We start from the raw sequence: 18,713 nt of genomic DNA, 5'->3' as shown, positions 1-18,713 counted from the left end.
ATTTCACATAAAAACAATTTTTAAAGGACTACTTACAAGAAATATCATTCCTGAATAAGCAACAGTATTCCAAAACGTTTGCCTTACAATGTACAATATAATTAAATCAAAACAAATAAATAAATATATGTAACTGATCAATGTCAGAAGAAATATACTCACAGAAATATAATCTCAGAAATATATACAATGTGTTTAATATAAAAACAGATTGTATGAATGTTGCTGTGAAACTACTGTCAGTGGTTTATAATGTGTAATGGTTACAAGCCAATATTTCGCAAATTCTATGGTCGATACTCCGATTATGAAATACAATCCGTCGTTACGAACAGCAATCAAGCTCAAAAGTTCATTAAAACAATTCAACTTTGGAGCAGAGCAAACACGGACCTACAAAAACATCAGAGGTGAGGTCAGGTGCCATGGGGAAGTAAGCATCCACCAGTGACATCTGCCGTGTGCTCCTTGTCATGATCAAGCAGGCAAACGGAAAAATCCATTGATTATTTTTTTAAAAAAAATTGTTGCCCTATCATTTTGAATGAAAAACGTCAGTCAAGATATGACTTAATGATAGATTGTACTTGCTAAGAAGATCATTGTATCGACCATAGAATTTGCAAAATGTTGACATCAAGACTGTTGATATCAACTTATTTGTCAATAGCTTGTTTCGTTTTAGAAATTGTTCGTACATAGTATATGCTCTTGCGTATCGAATCAACTGGGAGATATAAACGCCATATGCTGGTGATGGTATATTGCTATATAAATGAGGGGAGTTGACGATAGAAAAGTTGAAGTCATCACGTTTATCATATAGTTTTGTTTTAATGTAACTATTTACGACTTTTTCTAGTGAAATATCCAAAAGGGAAACAGACTTTGTGCATCTTTTATTTTAAGTTCAAAGGGATATATCGAAATATGTATATTTATATATAGAAGTCCAGAGATTCACAGTGATCGGACATGCTTTAAAGGAGAATATGATATTTATGACTTAAATTAGTTACATTGTCTGATAATGAATCTTTGTATTCCTCTATTTGACACTATAGGTAGAGTCGATCCCTGAGTTACACAGCTTTCACGAGCTTGAAACCAGTTCCTTGATCCAGGAAACAGTCTGTAGCATTTATCGCCAAATTTGTCCCATCCATTGTCACATTGATAGGAAACAGCAATTGTATCTATTTTTAACAAAAAGACATTTATAAAGACTGATTTCAAATTGGTTTGATTGTCCAAAAATATATTATTTCTACTTTATTTACGAATTTGTTGCATAGTTACAGAAAGGGGGGGAGAGGCCGGCTATTTAGGTAATGCTGTGGTCGAAATACTTACAGACAAAAGTCTTCCTTACCAATCACATTTACTTGAATTAGTGAGCTAAGAATTTAAAATTAGAATCTCAAAATAACTAAGACTCGATTGTTTATTATCAAGCGTTTTAAGCCATTCGATGCCCTGGGATCACAATGGTGTGTTGGATAGGTGATTGACAAGGGAATAGCTTACAGGTCGAGGTCATTGAAGCAACTGAGCGAAGAATTGGTGAATAATGACATTTTTTTTATTGCTTCAAAAATAAGAAGAGAGAAAACAAATTTCTGTGTTTGAAATATGATTTTTGAATTGAAATCAAGACATACCATATTACCAACACAATAATTAAATGAAAGTAATGCCAACTTTCTCTTTCTTGATATTTGTCAGAGGGATTTTCTCAGAGCCAAAGACCACCTGATCTTTTTGAAATGAACTTGACTCGAAAACAAAGCCCAGCATCTAAGGTACATGACTCAGTAGTCGCAATGAAACTGATCATTGAAGTGTGTTCTTAAATTTACAATCGCACACGCAAAAACGAATGTAAGAATAAGTGGTATGTTATTCTGTCCTGATTAGCTTGAGAGACTTTTTATCTCAACACAAGAGCTTCCGTTATTCAATATGAAAATTTAAAACAAGGTTTATGCAGTTTTGCTTAGTTGCATTGTTACAAATAGCAACAACTTGAGTATAAATTTAAAAAAAAAATAAAAAATGTGTGGAAACGTCACTAAAAACCAAGAATTGATTACATGTACTTGCAATTTTAAAATTAACCTTGAATGTTGGCTAAAACTGCATTTTTCGGTTGAAGGACCTTCCTGCCTTTTTGGTACTAAAAATAATATTGTATAAAGGTGTAAATTCAGAGATCATCTTTTTCATTTTCAACACTGGGTATCTACCATATACCCCAAGAAAAAATGTTAAAAGACAACGAAGTATTGATAATCAGAAATCAATGTCGCTTACTTAAATGGGAAAAAGGTTCAATTAATTTATCTTGGTCTAATAACATATTGAGAATACAAATTGAGTATTTCACTGTATATATCATTTGATTTAGTTTAGATGTAATGACAGAATTCTCACTTACTGCATAAAATACAACAGAATCAAAGCTCTTTAGTGCGCAGTGTATAGAAGATCCTTAAAAGTCGATTTATCATGAATTTTGGCCTAGAGGTCCTTCAGGACAGCTAGACTCGCTGTATGTAAAATCAAAATATTTTTTATAGGTTGCGGTCTAAGAAATAATTTGAAATATGATTCTTTTTAGAGGTACCCTGCCCTGAAGTAAAAAAAAAAACAAAACAAAAAACGTAAATGTATGTAAAATAAGAAAACCTTTTTTTACAACCTGGTTCATATATTTATACAGTTCTTACTCATAATTCGCAAAACACAGTTGATCTGACCATTTACTCTCATTGCCGTTCCTGCAATGTACATGTAATATTAACTTTGAAGTCAATGGTCTAAATTCGGATCCAAGATTTTAAAACAGTCAGGCGAGATATTACGAACTGCACTTCTTCTGATTTCATTGAAATAATATGTATCCTGCATGAATTGCATTCTTTTTATTTCTATAGAAAAGGGTTGTAGAATAAATGTTTATCAAGTAGGAAATAAGAACTCAAATGTGTCTACACTTTCATACCACAGATTTAATGTCCATGAAAAGGTTCCTAACTTGCGTAACCTTAAGTCATCGAACGAAACTGAAATTGAAAAGCCTTTTGTAAAGAATTAACCAATCCCGACTCTATAGATCTTCACTGTATTTGGAACGAATCGATCCTTTCTTTGTAAAACTGTAATTGCATGTAGCTAAAATGACATGTTTTTTTTTTACATTGTTTTTTTCCAGAGTTATCGTGATTACCACTTTTTTCATGTTATAAAACTAAGTGCAGCAATTTCTAATTTGCTATTTTTTCTTTAATTTCTGTCCAGAATATAGGAAAAAAGATAGTATTAACACTGTTTTTACCTTGAGGAGAATACATGAAATTTGCAGATATTAGTATTTTCAGTCCAAATTGTACTTACTAGCAAGGGATCAAAATATTAAGAAACAGTTTCACGAGAATGATTACTGTATATGCGAGTAAAAGATACAAAGTGAATAGAAGGCTAGACAAATTTGTTTGAATGAAAATAGGGGAAAATGACTACCAAAGAACGAGCTAAAGGACAAGCAGAATGAAATACAAATTTAATTTTTTGGGGTATGGAAAATGCTTTTCAAAATCTAGATTTAAAAAAAAAAGTTTTATCTCTGTATGAACGAAGCTCAGTGATACAGTTAACCTACCTTTGACTTCATTTAAAACGCATACGAACCAGAACACATAATATCTATTCCAAGGCATCTATTTTTAATATCTTTTCAACTTCAAATATATCGTTAATAAATTCAGACAAAGAAACTGAATAGTGGCTACAATATCTGTAAGCTACATGCCTTCCTTTTCCTTTTGACAGCAGTTCTTCAATATTCTTCCTGATTGTTCTCTCGAACAACCCTCGGATTGGCTACTCATGCAAAATAATGATGAATATCGTATTATTACATCACCTATACTACTGTTCAACTTATCAAAAAAAAAAAAAAAACTGAAGTCATCCTGTTTGCTATATACATGTCATTTAGTTTAAAGTTGGCCACGAACTCAGAAAAAACATCCAAACATGAAACAGATGTGACAGACTCTGTTAGGTCTTTAATTTCGAGTTCACTGGAACATATCGAACTGGGAACATGCTTAATTACTTCTGTAGACGTACTTTTTTACGCGTTGGATTAATTTTCGCTATATACATCTAATCGATCATAAATTTTCCGCGGTAATATCACAGCGTACTTAAATTGAGTTTCAGGCATATAAAACAGTCTAAGAAATTCGCTAAATATTATTATCTCTGGTTTGAACAGATATTGTGATTCCGCGAATTTATATCTTCGTAGAAAAAAAAGTTTACAGTATTGTGAAAAGGTGGAGATAACAAACAGCTATCAATTCCACAATCCTATAAACAATACGAATTATGAAAAGGGTTAAAACACAGACCAAAGGAATTATCAGAGATTGGATAAGGTGCCTTGGAGAAGTAAACAGCCCCTGACTCGTACGCAGAATTTAATATCTTGCGTACCGATTCAGATGGGATACATAACACCTTATATAGGTGCTAATTTGTAATTAGTATTGTTTTCACCTAAAAAGACATAATACCGAAATACTCAATATCAATGTTATGGTTGTTCAAAACTTTTGTGATAGGACAATAAAACTTTAAACACTTAAACATATCTTTGAAGATACTCAACTCATAAATTTGTATAATAATGTAATTAAAATCAGGAAAACAATGCAATGAAAGCAACTCAACGTGTAACCTATCTTTTAACCTTTCCTTTTTTTCTCTCCTCTTCCTGAATGCTCGCTCTCCGAAAAAAAAAGTCATGGATTGGACACTTAAAACACTCAAGAAAGATATGTTAGTACTGTTCGTGTTAGCTCTTCGATTCGATAGAACGACAGAAGATAAGGAAATCAAAATAACCTTCATTTCAACCTAACTACTTGTACCTACATCTGCTACTAAGTGTACTGGTAAGTAGTGTCATGCTATGTTCATTGTCACATGAACCACTTACTTCCAATCGACAATCTCCATAACGTTATGGCAAAAGCAATGTAACACTGAACATTTGTTTGTGGATATATTTAATGATATTGTTTAAAACTCACTTCACAGTGTTTAAAATCATCATTTCGTAAGTTCTATGGTCGATACAATGACCTTGTCAGCAAATAAAATCTATCATTAAGTCAATGCTGACTGACGTTTTTCATACTAATTGTCAGCCCATTATTTACACACTGAATTGTCGACGGATTTATCCGTTATTTCCCGATCATGACAAGGAGCACACGGCGGGTGTGACCGGTCGGCAGGGGATGCTCATTCCTCCATGGCACCTAATCCCACCTTTGATGTTTAGAGGTCCGTGTTTGCTCTGCTCCTGATTTGCATTGTTTAATGGACGTTTGAGCTTGAATACTGTTCGTTATTACCATCATATCTTTCATCGACAGATAATACACATATGTATAACAGTGTGTATGTTCAAGGAACAAATGTCGACTTCAGGTACTCTATTGTAATATTGAAAGTTACAGATGATAATTTATAATTATGTCACGAGGATTGTTTTTAAATCGTGATCTCTTACACCCTCTCTTACTCATTAGAAACAACGCACTAAGAAAACTTTAATTTAATGTTAAAAGTAGATAAATGATAAAAAGCTTCCTTTCTCACTTGAAATTCTGTTTGCGAACCGGTTTTCAGTCCACAATATGCTATCAATAAATACGTGATATAGTTTTGACACCCATGCACATTTTAATATTCGATATATATCTATATCATCGTAAACAAAATACAATGATAAAAACAATTCAATGAAGATATTAACATATAATAAAATGGAATACTTGCAGTCCTTTTTTCTGCCTGATGAAGTTTACAGCTTGACCAGTCTTCCATATTTCTCTCGAAAACTGCGCGAATGGAAAATTGCGCAAAAGAGCTACACTTAACAGTAATAATGTACTCATGTTAAAATTGTGAGAAAATAAAGTAAATCGCAATGAACGGTTCTCTTTTTTTTAATTTCAAAATTATACTACATCCAACCTAAGGAAGAATACTGAATTTAAAAAACGGGCTGAAAAACGTATAAGCCTTGTAAACGATTCACTTCCATCCAACTGTTTATTGTCAAATTGGCACGGCATTGAAACTTGGCATTTCATAATGGTATTAGTATGTTAACAACTTACTCGTGGGCCCAAACACTGTACCAATTTGACAGACAGATGCTCCAAAGCCACACGTCAGGGAAGATATACCACCAGACAGTCTACCTGTGTATTTAAAATTCAAATAAATTATTGGAAACAAAAAACAATATTTTCATGTTTATGACTCAGTCATACTGAACATAAAGTTACAGTTGCAGTTAAACTATTGCAGTTCTAAACCATTCACCATTTTATTTTTCACCTATGTAGATAACAAATTTTCGATATACCTTTTCATCGCGAGACGGTTAGTTGGTATCCATAAGCGAGTCAAATTTTTCACGAATTTAGTTAATCGCTATATATTTACATTTCCAAATATTTTTCTTTAAGATTCTTTGCAAATTAGAAAAAGTTCATGTTCTCATGAACTACCGTGGGAGTAAGGATATTTCCATTGTGATGTGATTGAAGTGAAAAAATAGTGCAAATTTTTTTTTTCAAAAATGATCGTTGAATGACAAAAATATGTGGCAAGTCATCAGAAAAATAATGTACATATAAGATATGAATTTAATTTTTGAGAATCCATGAGATACATGAATTACAACGCTTCACGCCTGCATATTTATCATGAAGCGCTAACGCGCTTCATGAAATATGACGGCGTGAAGCCTCGTAGTTCAGGTTCTCATGAATTCTCAAAAATTAAATTCATCTCTTAATCCTGATCTTTAATTATACAAATCTAGGCAAGAAGGAAATTTTCTTTAGCAGATGGTCTTGCATAATTACGCAAAAATAAAGTTCTGGAAAATAAAAAGTGATTTACAGTATGTGTTAATCATATGTCTTACTTTTTCATTAAAAAATGCTTTTTTGAAAAGCATCAGAGAGGATTTTCAAATATCTGTATAATCTAATATGAAAATAATGTCTGCCCGAACTCCCTTCGCTATCAAAGCAGTATTTGCAATATTTGATATTTGGAATGATATCTTATCGATGTAGGATCTAAGACATCCGATAAGTTTATTAAATGACATCATGTGATACAATTTTGACCTATCATTTTACTTCAAATTGTTTGATGTAGAATAAATCACAAAAAAAAAAAACTTGTCGACATTAAAACAAGAATTACTTTGATTAAACAGTTTATAACATACATGATTCACATTCTAACTTAAATCACTTATATAAACTATGCAAAATTACGAACCATATCAAGAATATCAGCAGTCTCGTTTAAGTCATCATTTCTAAGTTGTATGGTCGATATAATGACCTTGTCAGCAAATACAATCTTTCATTAAGTCAAATGCTAACTGATGTTTTTCATACTAATTGTTAGGCCATTATTTACACACTGAATTGTCGACGGATTTTTCCGTTATTTCCCGATCATGACAAGGAGCACACAGCGGGTGTTACCGGTCGGCAGGGGATGCTCACTCCTCTAGGCACCTGATCCCACCTCTGATATCTTAGAGGTCCGTGTTTGCTCTCCTCCTATTTTGTAGTGTTTAATGGACTTTTGAGCTCGAATACTGTTCGTTATCTCACCACACATATCACTAAATGCTTTTAATTCATTCGTACAATGAACATAAGTTGTTTAAAAAATCACTACCAGAAAGACGAATCATATAATGTAAATAACTGATAAAAATGAGAGAAAAAAATCCCTAACGCCTACACAGGAAATCCACATATTTAGATAATCATCAATTCTTCGCTTGAAATTCAACAGAAACATGCCTTATATTGGTTAATAAAGGTATGTTTTCACATTCTGGAGTACAAGATATTTATTTTAAATTTTTATGATATATCTCAAAAACTCTTCCTAAAAATATAATTCTGTGGACAAATCGGTGTAATCTATGTTATTTTAATTTACATTTCATCTTTCATGTTAATGATAGATGGCATTGGAAACTTTAAAATGTTTGGCAAAGATTTCTTAACATCGTTAATATTTGTATATGAAACAGTGAACGATGTCTAAAAGTTCAAGAAAACGACGCGAGGCAGTACGCCGCTTGTCCAAGGACGTAGAAATTTCGTTTGATGTTCTGTTCTTGATTTTAGGGTCTCTATATTTGTCAAAATAAATATATGGCACCCTTTGAGCAAACGTAGTATGAAAAAAATTGAGTATAACACATACCCACTTTTGGGTTATCATTGTTTGGTTCTCCTGAAAGTAAAGTACAGTTATTTAGTATTCTTCAAATTAGAGTATGATGAAAATTTCAAAATGCGTTGTAAAAGCTATGAGGTGAGATTCAGCATTAATTTTTTAAATAATGCGCAAATTTTGAAGTAGGTAGAGCTTCATACCTTTTTGCCAGGGGGAAAAGGAAAAAGGTTGTCCCTGTGCACCCATTCCCATGTTCCCTCTTTCTTAATATCAGTTCCTGCCAAAAACACTCCAAGTGAACCCAACAGATGTCCATCTTCAAAATTCACGAGAAAATGAATTTTAAAACCACTACTTATAAGCAAAATAAATTTTTAAATAAGAAACAACGTTTCCAAAATGTTTGTTACACTATGTTCATTCTACCAACACAAATAAATATTGAACTGATCGATGTGGAAAAAATGATAGGTTCACACAAATATAATTAATGAAAAAAGTGAAGATAACAAAAAGTGATTGATCTCAAAAAATCTTAAAACAGGTTTAGACTTTCCAGGTGTTCCGATAATAAATGCTCACTGTACAAAAAAGCTCATGTATTGCGTGCTATTCAATTGGTAATAATTCATTTGAAAAAGAATTTTGTTTTAAAAGACCTCGAACCATATTTTTGCTTACACCAAAACGTATAAAATATGCAGAAAAAAAAAATTATAACAAGAAAAACAAATCATTCAGACAACAAGATTTAGATAGACATCACACTGAATAAATCATATGTTTGTCCTTAACATATTTTAAATAGAATACGATTTTTATGACTAAACAAAGTTTATCTGAAAAATACGAAAATTAGTTACATTCTCTGATAATGAATCTTTGGATTCCTCTATTTGACACTATCGGTAGAGTCGATCCATGCGTTGCACACCTCTTGCTAGCTTGAAACCAGTTCCTTGATCCAGGAAACAGTCTGTAGCATTTATCGCCAAATTTGTCCCATCCATTGTCACATTGGTAGGAAACAGCAATTGTATCTACTTTCAATGAAAAGGAAAGGTATAAAGATCTACTAAGTTTAAAGTGTTGTTTGATTGTCCAAAAGTATATCTGTAAAATGTAAATCTTCTAATCGCGTATTACACGATTATTACACAGTCTTCAAGGTATCACAAAAAGTGAGAAAAAAAGAGAGCCGTAGTAAAAATAGTGAAGAAAATGAACAATAATCGATCTCAAAAAAATGTAGGCGTGTCTACTTAGACAAAGTTGCCATCGAATGGATTACAGAGATAAAGTTAAAAAAAATTAAGTTAAAATTTTTAAAGAATATGAATTAAATGTATATTATCAATCCATTTAATATTCTAGAATAAAAATGGTGTTTTGGATAAGTCATATGTTAAGAGACATTAATGCTTTTCTTTATGCTCAATAATTAGCTAAACTGTTATTCCTGCATTCAGGGATGCAATTTAATAATCTTGGTAATAACATTTTTCATCGAGGTACCTGCAAATCATGTCTACACCTCCCATTTTCGTCTAAGTTAGTAACAACTGCCTATAAGTGATTAAAATTGCTACCATAAAATGCCATTACTGCGGTTCTGTTTTTTTTTTTTCTTTTATCAATGTATATGTATATATGTATCAAAATATTTTGTATCAATACTGAAGTTGTAAAATACTATTGTAATTAGAAGTATTTTGCTTAAAATAAATGTGACACGAACAACGCGTGATAAATACTAATTTAAACACATCAATTTGTGATTGCTACTTCTTTTAAAATAATTAATAAAATCAGGAAAATGATACAATGATAGGTTTATAAAGAGTAGTCTTTATTTTAACCTTCTGTTTTTGTCTGAATGATTTGGGTTTTTTTTTCTCTTCCTGATTGCTCACTCTCCGAAAAAAAAAAAAAACATGGATTGGACATTTAAAACACTCAAGAACGATTCAGCATAATTGCATCTTCTTGATTGGATAGAAATATCACGATAATGAAATAAGAACAACCTTCGCTTCAATCCTTGTTCAAACATGTACTATTGCTGCTCAGTAGTGTCATCTTATTTTCAATGTCATATGAACCACTACTGCTGCGTCGATAAAGTGCATCAGTTAAACAATCATAAGCTCTACTTAAGTGTATCAGTTAGACAATTATAAGCTCTACTAATGTGCATCAGTTAGACAATCCTAAGTTCTCCTAAAGTGCATCAGTTTGACAATCCTAAGCTCTCCTAAAGTGTATCAGTTAGACAATCCTAAGCTCTCCTAAAGTGTATCAGTTAGACAATCCTAAGCTCTACTAAAGTGTATCAGTTAGACAATCATAAGCTCTACTAAAGTGCATCAGTTAGACAATCATAAGCTCTACTAAAGTGTATCAGTTAGACAATTATAAGCTCTACTTAAGTGTATCAGTTAGACAATTATAAGCTCTACTAAAGTGCATCAGTTAGACAATCTTAAGCTCTACTAAAGTGCATCAGTTAGACAATCTTAAGCTCTACTAAAGTGTATCAGTTAGACAATCATAAGCTCTACTAAAGTGTATCAGTTAGACAATCCTAAGCTCTACTAAAGTGTATCAGTTAGACAATCATAAGCTCTACTAAAGTGTATCAGTTAGATAATCACAGGCTCTACTAAAGTGTATCAGTTAGACAATCATAAGCTCTACTAAAGTGCATCAGTCAGAAAATCACAAGCTCTACTAAAATGCATCAGTTAGACAATACTAAGCTCTACTAGAGTGCATCAGTTAGACAATGCTAAGCTCTACTAAAGTGCATCATCAGTTAGACAATCCAAGTTCTACTAAAGTGCATTAGTTAGAAAAATCATAAGCTTTACTGCTTTATGACGATACACATATATACTACTGGACAAATATGTCATCATGTGAAGATAACGAACAGCTATTAATCTCATAATTCCAGTACAACAAAGAATCTTGAACAGGACAAAACACGGTATCCCGGAAATCCAGAGGTGGAATCTGGTGCCTTGGAGGAGTAAGCATCCCCAGTCGACAGATCACACCCGCCGTGAGCCCTATGTATTTATCAGGTATACGGAGTACTCCATAGTTAGTTTTAGTATAAAAGCAATGACCTAAAAATGATATCAAACATATCAGACAAAATACGACCCAATGATAGGTTGTAAGGTCATTGTTACAACCGTAGAATCTTGCAAAAAGCTGACTTTATAGGCGTGTTGAAATTCCTGTAACTTCAACTTATTATTTGTCATACTCTTTAGTTATAAATTAATCATTATTGTCTATAGTCAGTAAAACATCCAAATATGAAATAGATGAATAATAATAACAAATAAAGGGGCACATTAAGTATCCGTGAAATTCATTCAGATTGTTTGAAGATTTGGTATCCAAAGACTACAAAGATGTTGTCAATGAGGAACTCAAACACATCTTTTTTAATGTCAACTTCAGAGTACTTGTATGTAGAATATATATATATATATATATATATATATATATATATATATATATATATATATATATATATATATATATATATATATATATATATATATATATATATATATATATATAATGCTTTATCCATTCGAGTATCAATGTCTTCCCCTTCATATTTAGCCCATCATCTAGCACACTCTTCGATGGAATTCATAATAGAAATGAGGTTCTGACGCGATTATTTGAAAGACCTGGGCTCCCTGAATTAAGGACTTTTTTAAATTGATAGCTTTTAGGTCGTCATTTTGAACTATACTTGCATCACCAGTAATGATGTGTTCCGCTGGACTATAATTGAAAGAAGAGGAAAAACAAGAACACTAAGGAGGATTTTGTTTTACATGGACACTGTCTACCACTGTACAGTTCGTTTATAATTGAAAATTTTGGATGCAACAGTTGGGAAATATCTGTAGGAAATGCAAGGTGTAGACTTCAACTTAAAATATGTCGAAATACGACTGAACTTTTTTATGACAAAGAATGTTGCTAATATTTATAGCGTCTTTACCTTTTTAGAAATCGATGGGTTGATTCGGAATTATCTTCCATAATACGTGGCGGTTTCAATAACTTGTGTTGGGCAACATCCATAACCACGTACACTAGTCTGTATTCTGGTCCAGTATGGACTTGTTAGCTTCCTCAAATAATCCATAAAAAAGTTTCAAGGGCACAGAGTAAAACAATAAAGTCAAACAAATTTTTGGTCAGAGAACACAGTGTCGTCTTCAGGTACTCCAGTGATTAGGAATTATTAATGACACAGAAGCTCATAAAATCACAATTTGTTGGTTTCTCTCTTAAAACCCACCTGTAACTTTCAACTGTGAAAACTTTGAAACAATTTTAGTAAACATTTTAGAAAAAAATATAGATGGAAAAGTTTCCCTTTCCTCCTTAAATATTATTTCATGTATAACATTCGAAAACATGGTTAAATTATAAACTACACAATAATTGAATCGTAGTTATAGTTGTTTAACTTCCTTTTCGAGAATTTTTCATTCATATGGGACCCTTCACGGTAGCTCAGTCGGTAGAGCGCTCGCTTCGTGATCGGGAGGTCGTGAGTTCGAATCTCGGCCGCGACTGACCTAAGTCGATAAAAAATGGGTAGCAACTGTGCCTTCGCCATGCGCTCAGCACTTTGAAGTAAAACTTGCGGGTCCTTCGGATGAGACCTTAAAAACCGAGGCCCCATGTCACGGCAGGCGTTGGCACGATAAAGATCCCTCACTGCTCAATGGCCCTGAGTCCCTAGTAAAGGTCAAAATTTGAAGCCCTTCACCGATATATGGTGACGTCTCTTTATGAGTGAAAAAATTCTCGAATGGGACGTAAAACATACAATTAATCAATCATTCAAATGGAGACGCCACCACTTGCCGGTGGAGGGCTATAAATTTGGACCTTTACTCGGCACTCAGGGCCATTGAGCAGTCAGGGATCTTTTTCATGCTAACTCCTACTGCAACACGGGACCTCGGTTTATATGGCCTCATCCGAAGGACCGTTCTCCACGCCCCGCAGTGGGATTCGAACCCGCGACGTAAGGATCAACTCCTTACTTCGCGAGTCTAGAGCAAACCTCTAACCACTGCGCCACGCGGGCGACTTTAAATTGAATTGTACATGAGCGTATATTCTGCTAAGACATCACAGAGTTTGTACACAATACCGACATTTATTTAATAACTCAGACATGGTTGTCCTTGTAACCAAGAAAAATATTACTTCTTCAGTTAAACGGATATCAAATACGCCTGAATCTTGATAAATAGATCGATCCCAACACAGCATTCTGTATATTCCTTGTCAAAAGAACTTTTGGAATGTCAGAACTTTATGCAATATTTATATCTTACTGAGAAGTTCCATTTTATGGGTTTTGGAAAAAGAATTTCAGGCTTTTTTGTGCAAGTGTGGCTTTTCGCAGACAAATAAAAGTGCACCTGACAAAATAATACCTACACAGGAGGAACAAAACGTAAATTCAAGAGTAACAATATTGCAAGATACCCATCTTTGTTGCTGCTCTGAATGCGATGAGAAAAGACACTTTTTTCCGATGTGTGAACATCTTCCTCTCTGCCTCCATGTCAGGCTGTCTTAGAGTTAAGAAACCTAGTCATAAGATAGTATAAAAGAAATGTGTTGAAAAAAAAATGACTTGGTATTTCCGTTTACCCGATCATGACAATGAGCACACGGTAGGTGTGACCGATGGAAAGGGGATGCTTACTCCTCCATAGCAGCTGATCCCACCTCTGATGATTTTGGAGGTCCGTGTTTGCTCTGCTCCCGATTTGTATTGTTTAAGTGGACTATGAGTTTGAATACTGTTCGGTATCTCCATATTTCATTCAAAAACCATACCTGATTTCCATAAGGTAAAAATGAATGATTTCTTGGTAACTTGATCCAGGACCCTTCATTTCGGGATTCATTTTTTTTTCTTGAGGAGGGTGTGTAAATACGACCTCACAGATGTTTCAAACAATGCTTGCTTTTTAGATGCAATGCCATATGCAAATTTGGATATATAATTTGATAAATGCTTGACTCTAATTATGGAACATTATGATATTGATTGATTTCATGCATGTATGTATGTATGTAAATGTGTATGTTGTTTTCTCGACAAACAAGAATCAAACCCGGGCCTCCTGATCACGAAGCGAACGTCCTACCACTTGATTAGGCTACTGTAACCAGTAGAATCATAATGAATAAAGAATATAATGTAGTACTTACGTTCCTTTTTCCGCCTCTATCTGATGAAATTTAAGGCTGGACCAGTTGTCCAGATTTCTCTCGTAAAACAGCGCGAATAGAGGATGGTACAAAAGAGCGACCACTTAATGATAATAATGCACTTGTGTCATAAGATGATTGCTATAAAGGGCTTTCAAAATATCACATCAGCCGTCTTTAGGAAGGGTATTAAATTTAACCAGTAAACTTCACTTCCATCTAACTGGATAATTGTCATAATGACACAACATAGCAATTCAGTATATAGTAATGAAACTGCTATATAAATAACTTACTCCTGCGTCCAGACAATGTACCAATTTGACAGACAGAATCACCACAGCCATTACAAGTCAAGGAAGATATGCCACCAGACAGTCTACCTTCAAAATCATATTCTCAAAATATTATATTAGGAAAACAGTATACAGCATAACAATAAATCACAGAGTCTTACCATACTGAGTCCCAATAACACTATTACCGGGATAGTACCTGGTTTAGTGCAGATATAATTGTTAACCACACTACGACAAGGTAGGTCGTTCCACGTATTCGATGCCTCTTTCCAAATGTGTAAACAATCTTCGCCATTCCCTGAAGCATCGTCTGGTTGTCCTGCAATAGAGCCCTTACTATAAGTATATTCGGAGGTAGAACAAGAAGACTGTAAGCCAATGCTCACTAGTAATCCCCCCGCTCTGACGTGAATATAGGCTCTCATGAATCCCACCATATGACATGCCTAAACAAAGAGTGTGTTAAAATTTCAAGCATCTGCCTTGAGTTATTGCTGAGAAAAGAAAATTTGGTAAGGACAAACGCACGGATAAACAGGAAGTTGACATCGGTTTTGTAGAAAAATGAATCCTACCATATGGCATGCCTAGACAAAGAGAGTGCTAAAATTTCAAGCATCTGCGATGAGTAGTTGCTGGGAAGACTGTGACGAAATTTTGGTACGGACAGACGCACGGAAAAACAGGAAGTTGACATCAGATTTGTGCAAAAATGAATCCCACCATATGACATGCCTAGGCACAGAGTGTGCTAAAATTTAAAGCATCTGCGATGAGTAGTTGTTGAGAAAACTGCAACGAAAATTTGTTACGGACAGACACATAGACAGACAGACACACACACAAGGGTAAAACAGTATACCCCCCCCCTCTCTCTCTTTCGGAGCGGAGATATAAAAAGTCTTATTTATAAATCCCAAAACAGTAAACTATAACATGCCTGGCCCCCAGTATGTGAAAGAAAACGGTTCCTCGCTATCCACCCAGTTCCATGTTCCTTCACTGGAAATGTCATTTGCAGACAAGTATGTTCCAAATCTACCCCACTGTCTCCCATCTACAAAAACCGTAATAATGAGAACTAGGGTAATAAGTTTTCTCCATCTTAAAAAAGTATACGAAGGCATATGTTTAGATACTTATATGACAGTCACTGTAGTTAAAGATTGCTTTATACAATGCTTTGTAGTCTTAAATGTTTATTGAATACTTGGTACATTTTTTCTCTATTTGCTATTGAATGTTATGTATCAATACTCACTAATTCAGATACACGACTACGTACAAGAACTGACGATAAATTCGTGTGTGGCTTTGTTTGGTACTACAGGTAGTGTTGCACCGAGGTTTAAACAAGCTCTACGAGTGGCATGCCAGTCTCTACCACCAAGAAATGCTTTGTAACATTTCCCGCTAAAATAACTCCAACCATTGTCACATGTAAAAATAATAGACGTGATCCCTTAAAATAAAGAAAAAGATAAAATCCACATGTATATTTTGCAATTTTACATTTATAATAATGTCAACCCAGGCTTATTTACCTGTTATACTAACACACAGTACATAAATCAAGGAAATAAGATATCATTGTCAAATATAAAGGTCATTGTTGCTGTGACCATTGTATAATACAGCTCAAATATAAAGATCATCGTCGCTTTGACCATTGTATAATACAGCTCAAATATAAAGATCATTGTCGCTTTGACCATTGTATAATACAACTCAACATACATTTTCTCTGCAGAAAATGACAAATGCTTTTCAAGATCTTTTTTTAATTTTTTTTTTTTTCATATCAACGAACGTTCTTTAGATATTTAGACAGCAAATTAAATAACTCGATTAAGAACAAGCATTTGTCGGATATCTCTCACTTGAGGTTCAGCACGTCTTTTTTTTAATATTTCGTCATGTGAAACAAAGAACATGTTTGAACATTTTTAAAATTCTTCCGCCATGAAAACACATTGTCAATATATGAAGAGTATCAAATTTCCTTATATGGAGGTATCAATGAATTAAAATTTCAATTTATTTGATTTAGATAATATTTATTAATTGTATATACGTCTTTCAAGAGAAGTAGAAATATTCATTCAAGGAACTATTGTTATATCATTTCATACATTTACTTGAATTCAAATTTTATTACTCAGAAACAGAAAATTTTATCCCATCAGAAATTCGTTAGACACTATTATCAATGCACTGAAATGATCTATCTGTAGCCATATACATTTTATTAATTTTTACTATACTTTGTGACAACGTTAAGAACTTATCACAGAGTAAGCTAATAAGGTTAACCAGAATATAACTAGTACCCTAATCTCTATATCATAAAAAATCACCCAACACTAATCAAAAAACAACTAGCCATCCTTTTATACTCTCTTATACCATGGTATACACAGGTGTGAATGCAAAACTAGTTAGCTAGTTTTGTGTGTGTGTGTGTGTGTGTATATACATGTATGGTATAATAGTGTCATCAATGAGCTTTATAGGCATATGTGTTGGAACATCGTGAACGATATATAATACGCACAGGAAACTATTTAAAAATCAGTAGAAACCAATACAAGGCGTCTAATTCTTCACTAGATCAAATCCAATGTGCTGAACATGACAATAGTAAAAGATATGATCTCAACTAGAAATAATGTAGCTGTTGACCAGTTTCATTCGAATAAAAGTCTTTGAAATATCGGATGTTGGGTGTTGAACTAAAAAAAAAATATAACAAAATATACATGAAAAAATAATATTTTGGGAAAAAAATACACATAAAGTTTTGCTTTGAGCTTACCGTGGAGAAATGAAATCAAGATTATGCCATGTGAAATTCGGAATACCGGGAACCTCATACCGTACAACACTTCGTGATCACTTCTAGAAAATTAACCAGCTCTGCATTGAGACGTATACGGCTCTACTTCCTGATTTAGTTCAATGCACGTTAAACTGGTTTAGTCCGTAAACATTTTTTTTTCAACTGAGAACATGACTTGGTACACAAATGTAATTTTTATTTAATTTTCATTTTATAGCTTACGATATGGTTGAACTTTAATACAGCATGCAAAGATAATGAGAAAAAAGTAGAAATAACGTCCATAAAAATGCAGTTTGGTGAGGTCAGCAGCAGTACAGATGAAAAATAAATGAATGTAGATAAGGAACAGTGATCAATCTAAAAAAAAAAAAAAACCTACAAACAATACAAATCTGTGAACAGGGCATAACACTGACCCCTGGTAATTCGAGAGGTGGGATCAGGTGTCTAGGAAAAGTAAGCATCCCCTGTCGACCGTTCACACCATCATGTGAACCCTGTGTATTGATCAGGAAGCAAATTAATCCATAGTCAAATTTAGTTTTAAAACAAAGACCCAACAGTTGGTATGAAATATATCAGCCAAAATAAGACCCATTGTTATACCTTTAAAATTTGTTTCTATATAAATCAATACTAATAAATGTCTAACATTTCCAATGTTTTACTGAGCGGGCATAAAAAAAATCGATGTTTGACCGCGGCGTGAGATATAAGACCTGCCGATGAGATGTTGGACCGCTTACGTCACACAATGGGCGGGGTCAGCTAAATCTCATTTGCATTTGTTGGTGTTCGACATACATGTATGTAAAAAAAAAAATAAGTAAATAAAAGGTATAACAAACATTTATTGACTGGGTTCGAGGGCAACATGCGTTTTGTCGGACCCAAGAATCAAACTGTTTGCCTTCGGCCTAACTGCCCTCGAACCCAGTCAATAAATGTATAATGTTAGTTTGTATTTGCAATCAAGGTATTTGCTG

The 18,713-nt window shown here is 33.6% G+C and overlaps 1 protein-coding gene and 1 long non-coding RNA gene across 2 annotated transcripts in view; both read right to left on the bottom strand.

The window, feature by feature from the left end:
- The window catches only part of LOC133181615 (uncharacterized), a 61,569-nt gene extending 52,335 nt beyond the window's left edge, over positions 1-9,234 (bottom strand). The window contains exon 1 of the mRNA XM_061316161.1: positions 9,171-9,234. The gene's annotated coding sequence lies outside the window, so the exon portion shown is untranslated. The remainder of the gene's footprint in view (positions 1-9,170) is intronic.
- A 6,590-nt stretch (positions 9,235-15,824) lies between these two features.
- LOC133183165 (uncharacterized) lies at positions 15,825-17,759 on the bottom strand. The gene is made up of 3 exons (XR_009720597.1): positions 17,701-17,759; positions 16,171-16,347; positions 15,825-15,942 (listed from the first exon to the last, which is right to left on the bottom strand). It is a non-coding gene; the product is annotated as an uncharacterized LOC133183165 (long non-coding RNA).
- Positions 17,760-18,713: the final 954 nt, after the last annotated feature.

Source organism: Saccostrea echinata, unplaced genomic scaffold (genome assembly GCF_033153115.1).
Source record: "Saccostrea echinata isolate AGI-Se365-2 ecotype Australia unplaced genomic scaffold, CSIRO_AGI_Sech_v1 ptg000009l, whole genome shotgun sequence".
In the NCBI taxonomy this organism is placed as follows: domain Eukaryota; kingdom Metazoa; phylum Mollusca; class Bivalvia; order Ostreida; family Ostreidae; genus Saccostrea; species Saccostrea echinata.
Note: the sequence above shows the minus strand (reverse complement) of the source record. Positions and strands in the feature narration are given on the sequence as shown.